Source organism: Hypanus sabinus, chromosome 19 (genome assembly GCF_030144855.1).
Source record: "Hypanus sabinus isolate sHypSab1 chromosome 19, sHypSab1.hap1, whole genome shotgun sequence".
Lineage (NCBI taxonomy): Eukaryota > Metazoa > Chordata > Chondrichthyes > Myliobatiformes > Dasyatidae > Hypanus > Hypanus sabinus.
Window position 1 is genome coordinate 56,273,880 of NC_082724.1, and position 13,808 is coordinate 56,287,687.

Here is a 13,808-nt window from a genome sequence, read left to right on the forward strand (position 1 = left end):
AGATAACCACAATAACAACAGTGGTGTGAAAAAGATCATCTCGAAATATACAACACATCGAGCCTTGCAGTGGATGGGCCACAGGAGTAGCAGATCACAAACATACACCCAGCGGTCACTTTATTAGATACCTTCTGTACCTAACAAGTTCATGGACATGGCAAATGGGATGTAATGTCGAAAAATGGGAGGTCATCCCTCTAGATAAAATTTTTAAAAGAGTGAAATAGTTTTCAGGTCATGAGAGATGGAAAAGAGTTAGTTTCAAAGCACTTAGATGTCCTTGTATATACTGCAGGTAGAGCAAGCTAAGGAAAATCAACTATATGTTGGTATTCATTGCAAGAGGAGGAACATTTTTTCCAGTAGCACCAGGCCCTGGTCAAACTGTATCTGAAATATTATTACGAATCTGGTCCCTGTCCCTAAGGGAGAATACTTTTGTGAAGGCAACAAAGATTCCCAGGGTGGTTTCTGAATACGAGGTGGGGAGGGGAGGGGGGGATTATGCAGACTGGGATATAGGCTTGAGTTTAGAGGTTTACTCACAGCTATGAAGTTGATACAGGTCAGACCAAGGACAACAGGTTTACTCCCATGGGTGCTGGTGAACAAGGCAGATTTTTACCCACACGTACTTTCTCACGTCTGGTACTAAGACATTAAATTGGTGCTATTTTCCACCTGAATTACAAATTATTAACTGAATTTAAATTCAACATGGTGTGCTTTAAACACAGTGTCTGGATTTGCTAACTGTTAATTTAACTGACCACCATAACTACCTCTATTATTCTATTCTAACCTCTATAGTACCTTGCTCTCAGTTTCCTTGCCTTGCTGGTCTACACTGACCTCTGGTTAAGCAACACAAAGATTTTAACATTCCCATCCTTGTTTGCCAGTCGATTCCATCAAGTCATCCCTCCTCTTCTTTGCAACGTCTTCCAGCTCAGCTACCTTTTCAGGCATCTGCTCTTCAATTCTGATCCCACAAGCATCCCAGATTTCGATAACTTTGGATGCCAAGATTCTAAGCTTCGGATTTTTTTTTCAAACCCTCTCTCCTCCACCTTCTTACTTCAAGACCTACCTAATTATGACCACATTTTTGGTCACTTGTCCATAACACCATCAGACTCAGAAGCAGATTTAGGCCATTCAGCCTGTCGGGTCTGCTCTACCATTCTGTCACAGCTGATTTATTATCCCTCTCATTCTCATTCTCCTGCCTTCTTCCTGTAACATTGGAACCCTTACTAATCAAGAACCTATCAATATATCCGCTTTAAATATATCCAATGACTTGATCTCCACAGCCATCTGTAAATTCCACAGATTCACCATTCCCAAAGGGAAGTCCTTGTATTCTGAGGCTGTATCCTCTAATCCTGGACTGACCCTCATTCTTCTTATACATCTGATAATGTCATGTCAAAGTAAATCTCAAGTAATTATCAAAATACATGTGAATGTCACCACATTCAACCTAAAGATTAATTTTCCTGTGGGTATTCACAGAAAAATAAAGACAAGCAATAGAATTTGTGAAAACTATACACAAAGACTGACAACCAATGTGAAAAAGAAGACAAATTGCAAATAATAAAACTGAGAACAAGAGCTGTAAGTCTTTGAATGATTAACACTAGGTTAAAGTTGGTATATAAAATGGGAAAAAAGTTATTTCTTTCGATATGTTGAATGCTTCAGAATGCCACTCAACATAAGCTTTTTTCTTGTAGTAAGGCATTACTTGTGCCACAGCACAAAATAGGCAGAAGTGAGAAGAAGAATGAGGTTATTCCTGCTTATTACATCTCCTTTTCCACCATCAGAATTTACTGTGAAGTTGGTTTCCTCATCTTCAGTACAGATGTCAGAGGTCACCGTCAGATTTCTTTCAACAAAATATAATGGATATCCACTTGCATGACCAAGAAGTCATGGTGAGAAGATGAGGGGAGTGGAAGGTGAAAGGTGAAGGCCAGTACAGGAGACAGTACTGTGCCATGACAGTACATGGGATCATCTTTCAGTGTATTTTTCTTTATGCAGTTTACACAGAAACATAATGTTACACTACTAAAATATATTATAGATGAGTCGAATTATGACACTTGAGTATTGCCGACTGAATCGTATCTGATACAAATTGCTGGAGGAACTCTGAGGTCTATGGAGAGGAATAAATAGTCACTGTTTCGGACTGAGACCTTCAGTCAAGCCGCTTGTACGGTGGAGGTCAATCTCATGTAGATTCCCTCCAGGTGTATCTAGAACCTCCTTTATTAATTTTTCTGAGATACAGCATGGTAACGGGTCCTTCTGGCCTGACGAGCCTGTGCTGCCTAATTACACCAGTGTGACCAGGAATGTGGGAGGAAAGCCACAGAGTCCCAGGGGAAGTGTACCGACTCCTGGCAGACAGTGGCGGGAACTGAATGCAGATCACTGGTGCTGTAATACTGCACTCGAACCACTGCGCCACAGCACCAGCAAAATAGTGGAGCAGCTGCAAACATCTGCAACTATAAAGCCGAACAACAATGCTGGTATACAACATTTCCTTCTCGTTTTTAATGCTTCCTGTTGAAATCCGTACGCACAAAAAAGTGAGTACAAATTAATAGTTGTACATGAGCCACGTTTCAGATTTTGTGGCATTGTCAAAGGTGAAAGTTCATGCTGACTTTGAAAGGAGAAGTAACTTCACTCCAACACCCCTGTTATCCTGCTCAATTTTGTTCTGATTTTTTGGCCTGCTTGCCTGCAAAGAAACTCAGATTCAGATTCAGTTTAGTGTCATTTAGAAAACACAAATGCAATGCAGTTAAAAAATGAGACAACGTTCTCTGGAATGATATCACGAACAAGCACAAAACAGACCACACAAGAAAAACCACATAATGTTTGGTAATCCCAATCCAGAGTCCAGAGAGGCTGCTGCGAATCGATATCGCGCTACCGTCTTAGCACGTTCCCTGGAAAGGAACTACAAACCCACCAGACAAACCTAAAGCTACAAGACATACACCAAACCACATAGTTACATATAGTTATAATTAACATATAGTTTCAACAGTGCAGACGATTCCATAATTGAGAAAAGACTAACTGACAGACCACATAGTTATAACACATAGTTGACTGCCATTATCTTTAGGACTTTACAATTCAAACTTCTTGAGGACTAGATGACCTAAGTTACAGGGGAAAGGAGGAACAGGTTAAGATTTATTCCCTGGAACATAGGAGGATGAGGGGAGATTTGATAGAGCTACACAAAATTATGAGAGGGTTAATGCAAACAAGTTTTTTCCACTGAGGTTGGGTGAGACTAGAACCAGAGGTCATGAGTTAAAGGGAACATGAGGGGGGACCTCTTCACTCAGAGGGTGGTGAGAGTGTGGGACAAACTGCAGTCAAAGTGGTGGACATGGGTTCGATTTCAATAGGCTGAGGAAAGCCCATCTCCCACCCCCCCCATCCTCACCACACTCTACAGGGGTTGTATTGAGAGCATCCTAAGCAGCTGCATCACTGCCTGGTTCGGAAATTACACCATCTCGGATCGCAAGACCCTGCAGCAGATAGTGAGGTCAGCTGAGAAGATCTTCGGGGTCTCTCTTCCCGCTATCACGGACATTTACACCACACGCTGCATCCACAAAGGAAACAGCATTATGAAGGACCCCACGCATCCCTCATACAAACTCTTCTCCCTCCTGCCGTCTGGGAAAAGGCTCTGAAGCATTCGGGCTCTCACCAACAGACTATGTAACAGTTTCTTCCCCCAAGCTATCACACTCATCAATACCCAGAGTTGACACCAACTAACTGCCATATTGTCTTGTTTATTATTTACTGTAATGCCTGCATTGTTTTGTGCACTTTATGGAGTCCCGAGTAGGTCTGTAGTCTAGTGTAGCTTTTTTCTGTGTTGTTTTTTACATAGTTCAGTCTAGTTTTTGTACTGTTTCATGTAACACCATGGTCCTGAAAAACGTTGTCTTGTTTTTACTGTGTACTGTACCAGCAGTTATGGTCGAAATGACAATAAAAAGTGACTTGACTCGAATATTTCAGAGAAATTTGGATAGGTACATGGATGGGAGGAGTTTGGAGGAACATGGCCCAGGTGTAGGTCGATGCAATATAGGCAGAATACTAGTTCAGCATGGACTAGATGGGCCAAAAGGCCTATTTTGTGCTGTAGTGTTCTATGACTATATGACTCTACTGAAGTAAAACATTAAAGCTTGTAGAATAGTTTTTATTGTGATATGCCCTATGTGCCCTTGTCTTCTAATTTACAGGTGGGTTCATTAATGGAAAATACTGTGTTTTGCTGGAAAGGCAAAATCAAAATAAAACTTGCCTTCCAGCCAGGCATGCTCTGAGGAGTAGGAAACAGAGTTAGCAATTTAGGGTAATGACCTTGTAAGGAGAAGGTAGTGCTTTGAAACATAATGTTTTTCTCTCCAGAGGTGATGTCAGCATTGCTGAGAGTTACTAAAAATTACTTTTTTACTTACTTTTGTCAAAATATCTCCTTTATTGGCAAAACACTTGCCAATGGCAAAGCTCTTTATAGAGCTAAGTACAACTTTCCAGCCAAGGTAATTTAGACTCATAAGCAGATGGTATACAGGTATTAACATATAGTTAATGTGAAAATTATGTCATTAGCCTTACCAGTCAATTAGCAAGAACTATATCATTCACATCCAGAAAATATTAAGACAGGGAGTCAAAACACATTGTGAAATTTCTTGCAGTATCAGAAATTGCACTTGCCTAATTGCACATTTCCTTTCAAACTGACACTACAAAGATAAAAAAGGACAAGGCCCAGATGTGGATTGAAGATCTTTTTTTAAATAAACTGGGAACTTCATAGTTTCTAAATCATCAGGACAGTTAGAGGAGTTACAAAGAGAGATAAAAAAAACTTCATCTGCTTGCTGGGCCCAAAATAACATATTAAAATTACATTTTCCACATTTCAATGGTCTCTGATACAAAATGAAACTGGATGAGATTTGCCTCAGTTCGAATTGCTTTTTCTTAAATGTGTATACATATACCTGTCTGGACATGCCCCCTGCTGACTGCTCCTGTGGCTCCTCCCACAGACCCCTGTATAAAGGCTATTTCCGGCCTCTCTGTCTCCGGGATGTAGTGTGGTGGTCAACCACTGCTTGTTCCTTCATCCAGTCAATAAAAGCCGATATCTCGCCTTTACGTCTCAGAGTGAGTTATTGATGGTGCATCAAAATGTTTCAGTGATACCAGGAGAAAAATGTCCCTTTCACTACCAGAGAGGGGAAAGGTTTGTGAAAATCAAAAAAGGCTCCAAGTTTTACAGGCAACACGAGTGAATCTGCAGATGCTGGAAATAAATAAAAACACAAAATGCTGGCAGAACTCAGCAGGCCAGACAGCATCTATGGGAGGAGATAGTGACGACGTTTCGGGCCGAAACCCTTCATCAGGAGTCCCCAGTAACAGACTTTGCAAAACAATTAGGACCACACTCAAAGACATAATGTATCTTTAGAAAGGCTTTGTAAAAATAAAGTGAATTTCACAGAAGTCCCAATAAGAGGTTATGAAAGTACACAGCCTGCATCACTGCATCAGATCAAGATTTTCAAACAAAATGCTCCAAGGATATAGGCTTTTTTCAGCAGGACATCTCAGTTGAACCGGCGGAGGAGGCCTCACACAGGTCCAGCAGAGAAGGATTCAAAAAAGGAGCTTTTGCCGGATGTCAGCCATTTCTTGGCGGCACAGTCATGATTCATTAGCAAGGGCAAAGCAAAGTAAGGCAGGCTCAAGCAGAGCAGCCACTGTTGGAGTGGACCAGGGCTCCACAGTTGGCTGGCTCATCAGGCTTCAGTGACAACAGGCTTGGGCGAGGTAAATATCTGCTGAGTTTCTTCTTTTCTTCTTCTTCTTCCTGTTAGTGCACAGTCAGAGCAGTGAGGATGTGTTGTGTTCTTTGTGAGAGATGTGGGAATTCTGGGAGACCTTCAGCCTCCTGGATAACCACATCTGCACTAGGTGCACCGAGCTTCAGCTCCTCAGAACGTTTCACAGAACTGGAGCTGCAGCTCGATAAACTTCAGCCCGTACAGGAAAGCGAGGAGATGACAGATAGGAGCTACAGGGAGGTAGTCACCCCAAAATGAAGGAGGCAGTTTCCTGTGTGACTGTCAGGAATTGGGCAGCCAGCCAGTGCAGAGTGGCCTATTCCCTCAGTAATAAGTTACAGTTTCTGAACTGTTGGGGGGGAATGACCTACCTGGGGAGAGGGACAGGAACTGGGTCGCTAGCACTGTGGCTCAGAATGGGGAAGAAGAGAGGCAGCAGCAGTGATAGAGCATTCCTTTGTTAGAGGAACAGACATAGATTCTTTGGGCATGGTTGCCTCTTAGGTGCCAGGGTCAGCCATTCTAAGGGAGAGGGAGAGAGAGCAGCCAGAAGTCTTGGTACATACTGGCACCAATGACATAGGTAGGAAAAGCAAGGTGGTCCTGAGAAAAGTATTTAGGGAGATAGGTAGAAAGCTAAAAAGCTGGACTTCCAGGATAGCAATCTCTGGATTGCTGCCTGTGCCACATGCCAGTGAGGGCAAGAATAGGATGATCTGGCAGATGAATACATGGCTGAGGAGCTGGTGGAGGGGGCAGAGTTTCAAATTTCTTGATCATTGGGATCTCTTCTGAGGAAGGTATGACTTGTGTGAAAGAGTCAGGTTACAGCTGAACCCAACGGGGGGGGGGGGGGGGGAAATATTCTTTCAGGCAGGCTTGCTAGAGCTGTGGGGCAGGACTTAGACTAAATTGGTAGGGGGATGGGAGCTGAGGATTGGCTGTAGGTTTATGAGCAGGGGCAGTGTGGAGTGAGATTGTCAAGGACAGGTAGATGATAGGGCAAAATTGCAGTCAGTGCAATGAGACACAGTATAATGGGGCAAAATCAAAAAGGGTAATGGATACAGGACTGAATGTACATGGTACATGGGAAAGGGTAGATGATCTTACAGCACAGTTAGAGATCGGCAGATATGATGTGTGGGCATCACTGAGTTGTTGCTGAAAGATGATTATAGTTGGGAATTTAAGAAGACACATTGTATATAAAGGATAGGCAGAAAGGCAGAAGGGCTCTGTTGTTAAAAAATCCTTAGACAGATGTGAGATAGAATCGGAAGATGTAGAATCCTTGCGGGCAGAGTTAAGAAACTGCAAGCTGTTAAAAAGACCCTGATGGGAGCTTTATATACCGGCTTCCAAACAGTAGCCAGGATGTGGGCTACAAATTATAATGGGAAATAAAAAAGGCATGCCAATAGGGTAATAATGTCATGATAGTTAGAGGGGATTTCAATATGCAAGAAGATTGGGAAAATCAGGTTTTTGAGTGCTGTGTAAGGAACCAAATTTGATTAGGAAGCTTAAGGTAAAGAAGGCAGTGATCATAAGATGATAGAATTCACCCTGCAGTTTGAGAGGGTCAGATGCGTCACTATTACAATGGAATAAAGGGAATTACAGAGGCATGGGGAGCTGGCCAAAGTTAATTGGGAGGGGCACGAGCAAGGATGATGGCAGAGCAACGATGGTTGGAGTTTCTGGGAGTAATTTGGAAGCTGCAGGATAGATACATCCCAAGGAAGTAGTATTCTAAAGGCAGGATGATGCAACCGTGGCTGAGAAGGGAAGTTAAAGTCAACATAAAAGCAAAAGAGAGGGCAGATACGTAATAAAGCAAAAATTAGTGGGAAGTTGGGGGATTGGGAAACCGAAGGCAACTAAAAAAGCCATGGTGGGAGGTGGGGGGAGAAGATAAAATATGAAGGTAAGTTGGCCAATAATATCAAATATCAAAGCTTTATCAGATATATAACGAGTAAAAGAGAGGCAAGAGTAGATATTGTGCTCTCATGCAGTTGAGAATCTACCACTTTGTTGCGTGAGGAGTCTCAAAACATGCCTGGAAGAGTCAGGAAGTTAGTGAACAATCCGCTGGTTTTCATAATAACCATCACCAAGGCTAGCTTTCAATTCTTTTACTTGAACTTGAGTTGTGCACCTGCCTTGGCTCTTCTCGTACAGTGGTGTAAATCTGGATATCGAGTGGAAACCAAAATGGTTGATAATTGTTTAAAATGGTCCAGTATTTGATAATTAAACCAACTCTGTGCTGACCACTATTCCAGTCAAGGGAACAGAGACAAAAATGTTGATGTTATTGAAAATTATACGTAAAGCCGTGCTTGCAGTGTTTATCAAGGACATTCAATGGTCTAAACAATGTTTCCTTTATTTAATAGCTGACAGCATTTTGTTGTGGACCATAAGAGACAGCAGCAGAATTAGGCCATTTGGCCTATCAAGTCTGCTCTGCTATTCTCTCATGACTGATGTATTATCTGTCTCCTACCTTCTCCCTGTAAACTTTGATGCCCTTACTAATCGAAAGCCTATCAACCTCTGCTTAAATGTACCCAATGAATTGACCTCTACAACAGTAGGTGGCAATGAACTCCAATTCCACTGATTCATCAATCTCAGGTTAAAGGTGTTCTTCCCCATCTCTTTTCTATAGGGGTGCCCTTCTACTCTGAGGCTGAGCTATCTTTAACGTAAGTAACTTTTCAGAAGCTTAACTTGAAAGTACCCTTTTCTGGCCTGTGTAGGTTAGGTAAATGGCTAGATGTTTTCAACTGCTTGCAAAGCAAGTTGAAATTCTAAGTGGACCTGCAACTTAGCACATGCTGGAGATGTAATGTAAAGACTTTTACTCTTCAGGTATGTGAAGGATGTAAGAAATAAAGTCAATTCAATTCAATGGAGTAAATTATTAAAAGTTTACAGGTTTAAGTCCATAATGTTCACCAACACTCTGTGGCAATGAGGCTAGCAAATCATGTCTCTGAACAGCTATTGGCTAATTGATAATCATACCTCAAAGGATGTGGTCAATTATTTTAAGTTCTGTGACTGTTGTCACATAGGAAACACCAGTTACTGTGTGAATAGGAGCATTACTCAGTGCCAAAAGATGAGCATTATTATTTTTTAATGATATTGGTTCACTGAAAAGATGCTGGCCAGTACACACGCTATTTTAGTAATGTAAAGGGAGGCTTAGCACCTGCAAGAACTGGAAAAGTGTACGAGTGATTTGTTATGTAGCAGCCAGTTTGAGTAAAGCCAGATAAATGACCAACGGAGTCCACTTCGACAGAAGTGTTAGCCCAGGCAGGCTCTAACGATCTCACAGAGAGAGAGCTATGCTTTACTATTTTCCAAACCCATAGATTAGGAATGAAACCATTTGTTACTAAAGATTTTCAAAATAAGGTCCATGAAGTTATTTGACTTGTCTTCGGTTTACTAGATTTATTGATTTTCCTGTATAGATTTTTTGTTGTACAATACTGTAAAATTCCATTAATCCTGGAAGCTTTGAACACCAATGGTGCTGGGACTGGCAGGTCTCCCAGGCAATTGGATATTATTGCAATTAATGTTGCAATCCACTTTTAATTCACTTTAAAAAATGATCAATAGGACAATAAATTTTCTACTGAGTATGGGAAAGCTGGCTATGAGGCACTGCAGGAAATGGAATAACACCACATCTGCAAACTCCCATTCAATTGAAATTCCTTGGCACTAATAAGTGTCTGTTAAAATTGCTTCTGTATCCTCTCCAATCCTTTGATATCTTCTTAAAGTGTGATCCAGATGAATGCACTGCATGAAGCTTAAGCGATTATTAATTATTTCAAAGATTTATAATATTTATAATATTTTCCTTTATTCTGTCATCTATTTTCCTTAAAGCTGTTGGATTGGGGTGTAGAATTGTTATTTCCTCTTTTTACATTCAGGGTCTGTTTAACTCTGAATGCACTTCCTTTATCCATTATGGAAATATGGTATGTTTACTTTGTAGTCAAACAACCGCATTTCTGAAGACCTCCCAGATTTCGAGTGCTATTACACCCAGTAATCTTGAATAGCAAACCACTGGGACCAGACTCTTCCAAAGTCACTTTAATACAAGGAACCCGATTATTCCACATCCTTTTTTATTAACTACTCCAAACCTGATACCACTATCACAGCTGATACAGGCTCCATACACCCTTGTTCCACGGTACAGAAGCAGAATTAAAACATTCGGCCAATCGAGAATGCTCCACCATTTGATCATGGCTAATTTACTTTCTCCCTGAATCCCATTCTCCTGCCTTCTCCCCGTAACCTTTGATGTCCTTACAACTCAGGAGCCTATCAATCTCAGTCTTAAATATATCCTATGATTTGGCCTCCACAACCGTCTGTGGCAATGAATTCCATAGATTCACCACACTCTGGCTAAAGATATTCCTCCTCATCTCTGTTCTAAAGGGACACTCTTCTACCCTGACACTTTGTCCTCTGGTCCTAGACTCTCCCACTATTAAAAATGTCTACTTAATAACCAGTCAATGAGATCTCCTTCATTATTCCAGACTCCAGTCAGTGCGGGCTCAGAGCCATCAAATGCTCCTCATACATTACCTCTCGACCATCTTTGCATCTTCCATGCATTGTGGTGCTGATTGACTGATTAAATATTTGCATTAACAAGGTGATGTATGGGTGTACCTAATAAAGTGGCCACTGAGAATACATCAGAACCTCTGACACCTTCATTTGCTTGTTCTGATCCAGCAGAATCAGGGATGTGTGATTAGCACGGAAACCTGGCAGCCATCAGTCACACTCCTCCTGGTACCTGCTGTCCCAGTGACAAGGACTACGAAGCCAGAGATTGGACAACACTCAGCTTAAACCAGGAGGAATCATTAAAGAAAGTTTACTAAAAATGGCTTCAACACACAGGCTTATTTTCTCTTTGAAGTTCCCAAATTTTAGTTGCTTTGGGAAAAAAGTTAGATTACACGTAATGATGTCGACAAACAGTTGTCAATCACATTATTGAAAAGATGTGTGTGTTGCTTTGGATTTCCAGCATCAACAGACTCTATCGTGGTAAGACTCATTCCAGACCTTGCTGACATCTGCATAGGACATCCCCTCAATTCCCTCAGAGTGAACCTGGACATCTCACTCTTTTCCCTCTTCACGTTCAAAGTTGAGACAAATCTCAAGTTTATATAATATTTGCATACTTTGGTAATAGATATACAGTATTTTGAACTTTGGATGCTTATTCTTAGCGTGTACAGTTTATAATGACTTGCTGCTACAACGTGTTGAATAGAACTATCCTCATTAATGTGCGTCCATTCTATTAAGAAGGCTTACATAAATGATTCTGGGAATGAATGTACCCGTCACTGGGACGGCAGGTACCAGGAGGAGTGTGACTGATGGCTGCCAGGTTTCCGTGCTAATCACACATCCCTTATTCTGCTGGATCAGAACAAGCAAATGGAGGGGTCAGAAGTTCTGATGTATATTCAGTGGCCACTTTATTAGGTACACCTACATCCCTACTCATTAGTGCAAATATCTAATTAGACTATCATGGGGCAGCAACTCAATGCATGAAAGCATGCAGACATGATCAAGAGGTTCCGTTGTTGTTCCAACCAAACATAAGAATGGGGAAGAAATGTGATCAAAGTGATTTTAACAGTAGAATGATTGTTGGTAGCAGATGGGTGGTTGAGATAATGTTGATTTCCTGGGCTTTTATGCACAACAGTCTCTAGAATTTACAAAGAAAGGTACAAAAAACAGAATGGAGAAGAAACTTGATCTAAGTGACTTTGACAGTAGAATGATTGTTGGTGCCAGACGGGTATGTCAGAAACCGCTAATCTTCCTGGGGATCCAGGTTCCCTTTGTTGTGCTCCTTCAATGGGTACTCTGATCTTGTACTAAAATCCGCTTGACAATATTGTGTCTGTTTTCCTAATGGTTCGCTGAAGCTGTATCGAAGTCAAGTTTCTCATCACTTTTACATCTATGCAAAGGTGCAGCAAATTTGCAAGCACGTCTTGCCATGTAAGAATTCACAAGAAAAACATAAATTCAACATAAAATACACACAAAATAAAAGCAAAAACTAGAACAAGAAAAACACGAAGTCTAAAGCAATTAACTATGAAGTACGCAATATTCCATGGACAAATGTCCAGTGATAAAGCTCAGACAAGGTCAGGACACCACCTCACTGTTGAGGTCAGTTACTGTCACTCTCAACTTTCTGCCCTTGCTACTTCTAGTCTCAGAAATGTGTCACTATCACACACAAAGCTCAATACAGAACACAACAAAACAGAAAACAAAAAAGCAATAAAACAACAATAGAAAAGAACAAACTCTTTCCCCACCCTTCTACCTCCAAGACAAGACAGGCCTTCGGGCCTGCAGTTTCCAGAGTTTGGCCAACGGGCTTGTGGACTTTCAGTCCATCTTCACGCTTCGATTTTCAGTATTTTTGGGCATCATATTTTGAATCAGGGTCCTGCTGAGAAGTCTTGGCCCGAAACACTGTTTATTCCTCTCCATAGATGCTGTCTGGCCTGCTGAGTTCCACCAGCATTTTGCGTGTGTTATTCTGTATTTCCAGCATCTGCAGAATCTCTTGTGTTTCTATTTTGAATTTTGATGCCATCAAATACCAGACAGGGGAAACGGCTCTTGACTGGAAGTCCTCATTAAGGAAAAACACAATTTACTGTGGCTCCAATGGGTTGTGCATCTTATTCTCATGTTCTTTTCTGCCAAGGAGCTCCAACTCATGGTAATCAACAAACTGCTGGAAGAACTCTGGGCCAAGCAGACATAGTGGGGAAGTCTCTTCTGAGGAACTCCTTTGGTGTCTCCAATTTTTGCTGGGAAGCCTCAAAATGAGCATTTGGGTTAACATTTGATGCTGAGACAACATCACACTTACTGACTTGAATTCCAACCCAGAGTACCTGGTCTACCTGATATGCAAGCACTGAAAAATTATCACCAGGATTAATCGATTTTGGACCGTGTAGCACTGAAAAATCCGGCACTTATGCAGTCTGATGCCCAGGCAATAATTTTAATTAAAACAGCAATTTATTGTTGCAGCATTTAGTCTGTTAAGAAATAGAGCACTGTGGTAGTGGACCCGGCCTGTGGTATCTTCAGTAAGATTGAAAAGATGCTCGTCTTTGAGAATTCAAAAGCACAGACTAATTCACAAACAGGGATTGGAGGGTGGGGGTGGGGACAGAATCTTATCCACGGATTATGTTATGGTCTGAGTTGATGTGTCAAGTCCTCTTAAAGTAAGATGATCAGATAGTTTATGGGAGTGACAGACATTCTGACACCAGGTATTTAAAGCACACTTATTAGAATCCACAATGAAAACGAAGACATTTTAAACATAGCCACCTTTAGGTAGAGGCACTAAACCGGCCTGGAGAAGGAGGCAGGTGAATGAAGACTCGACACCCTGATTTTCCATCAGTTTCATGTGCACTTTCAAAAACACAAAACTCATTATTTTCCTTATTACTCTGCATTAATATTTTACCAAGTAAATATGCAGCTGTGCGAAATTAATCGTGGACTCCAGCACTTAAGATCATCTGACCACTTATGACAAAGTGCTAGTGCCAAAGTAAATTTAATATCAAATTATGAGTCACCATATACTACCTTGATATTCATTTTCTTGTAAGCATTTATAGGAAAACAAAGAATTATAACAGAATTTATGAAAAACTATAACAAAGACTGACAAACAACCAATGTGCAAAAGAACACAAATCATGCAAATAGTATAAA

At 41.1% G+C, this 13,808-nt stretch overlaps 1 protein-coding gene across 1 annotated transcript in view; it reads right to left on the reverse strand.

Annotated features, from left to right (window-relative positions):
- LOC132377943 (MAP kinase-activated protein kinase 2-like) overlaps positions 1-13,808 on the reverse strand; it is a 157,359-nt gene that overhangs the window by 93,902 nt on the left and 49,649 nt on the right. The gene's annotated exons all lie outside the window — the stretch shown is intronic.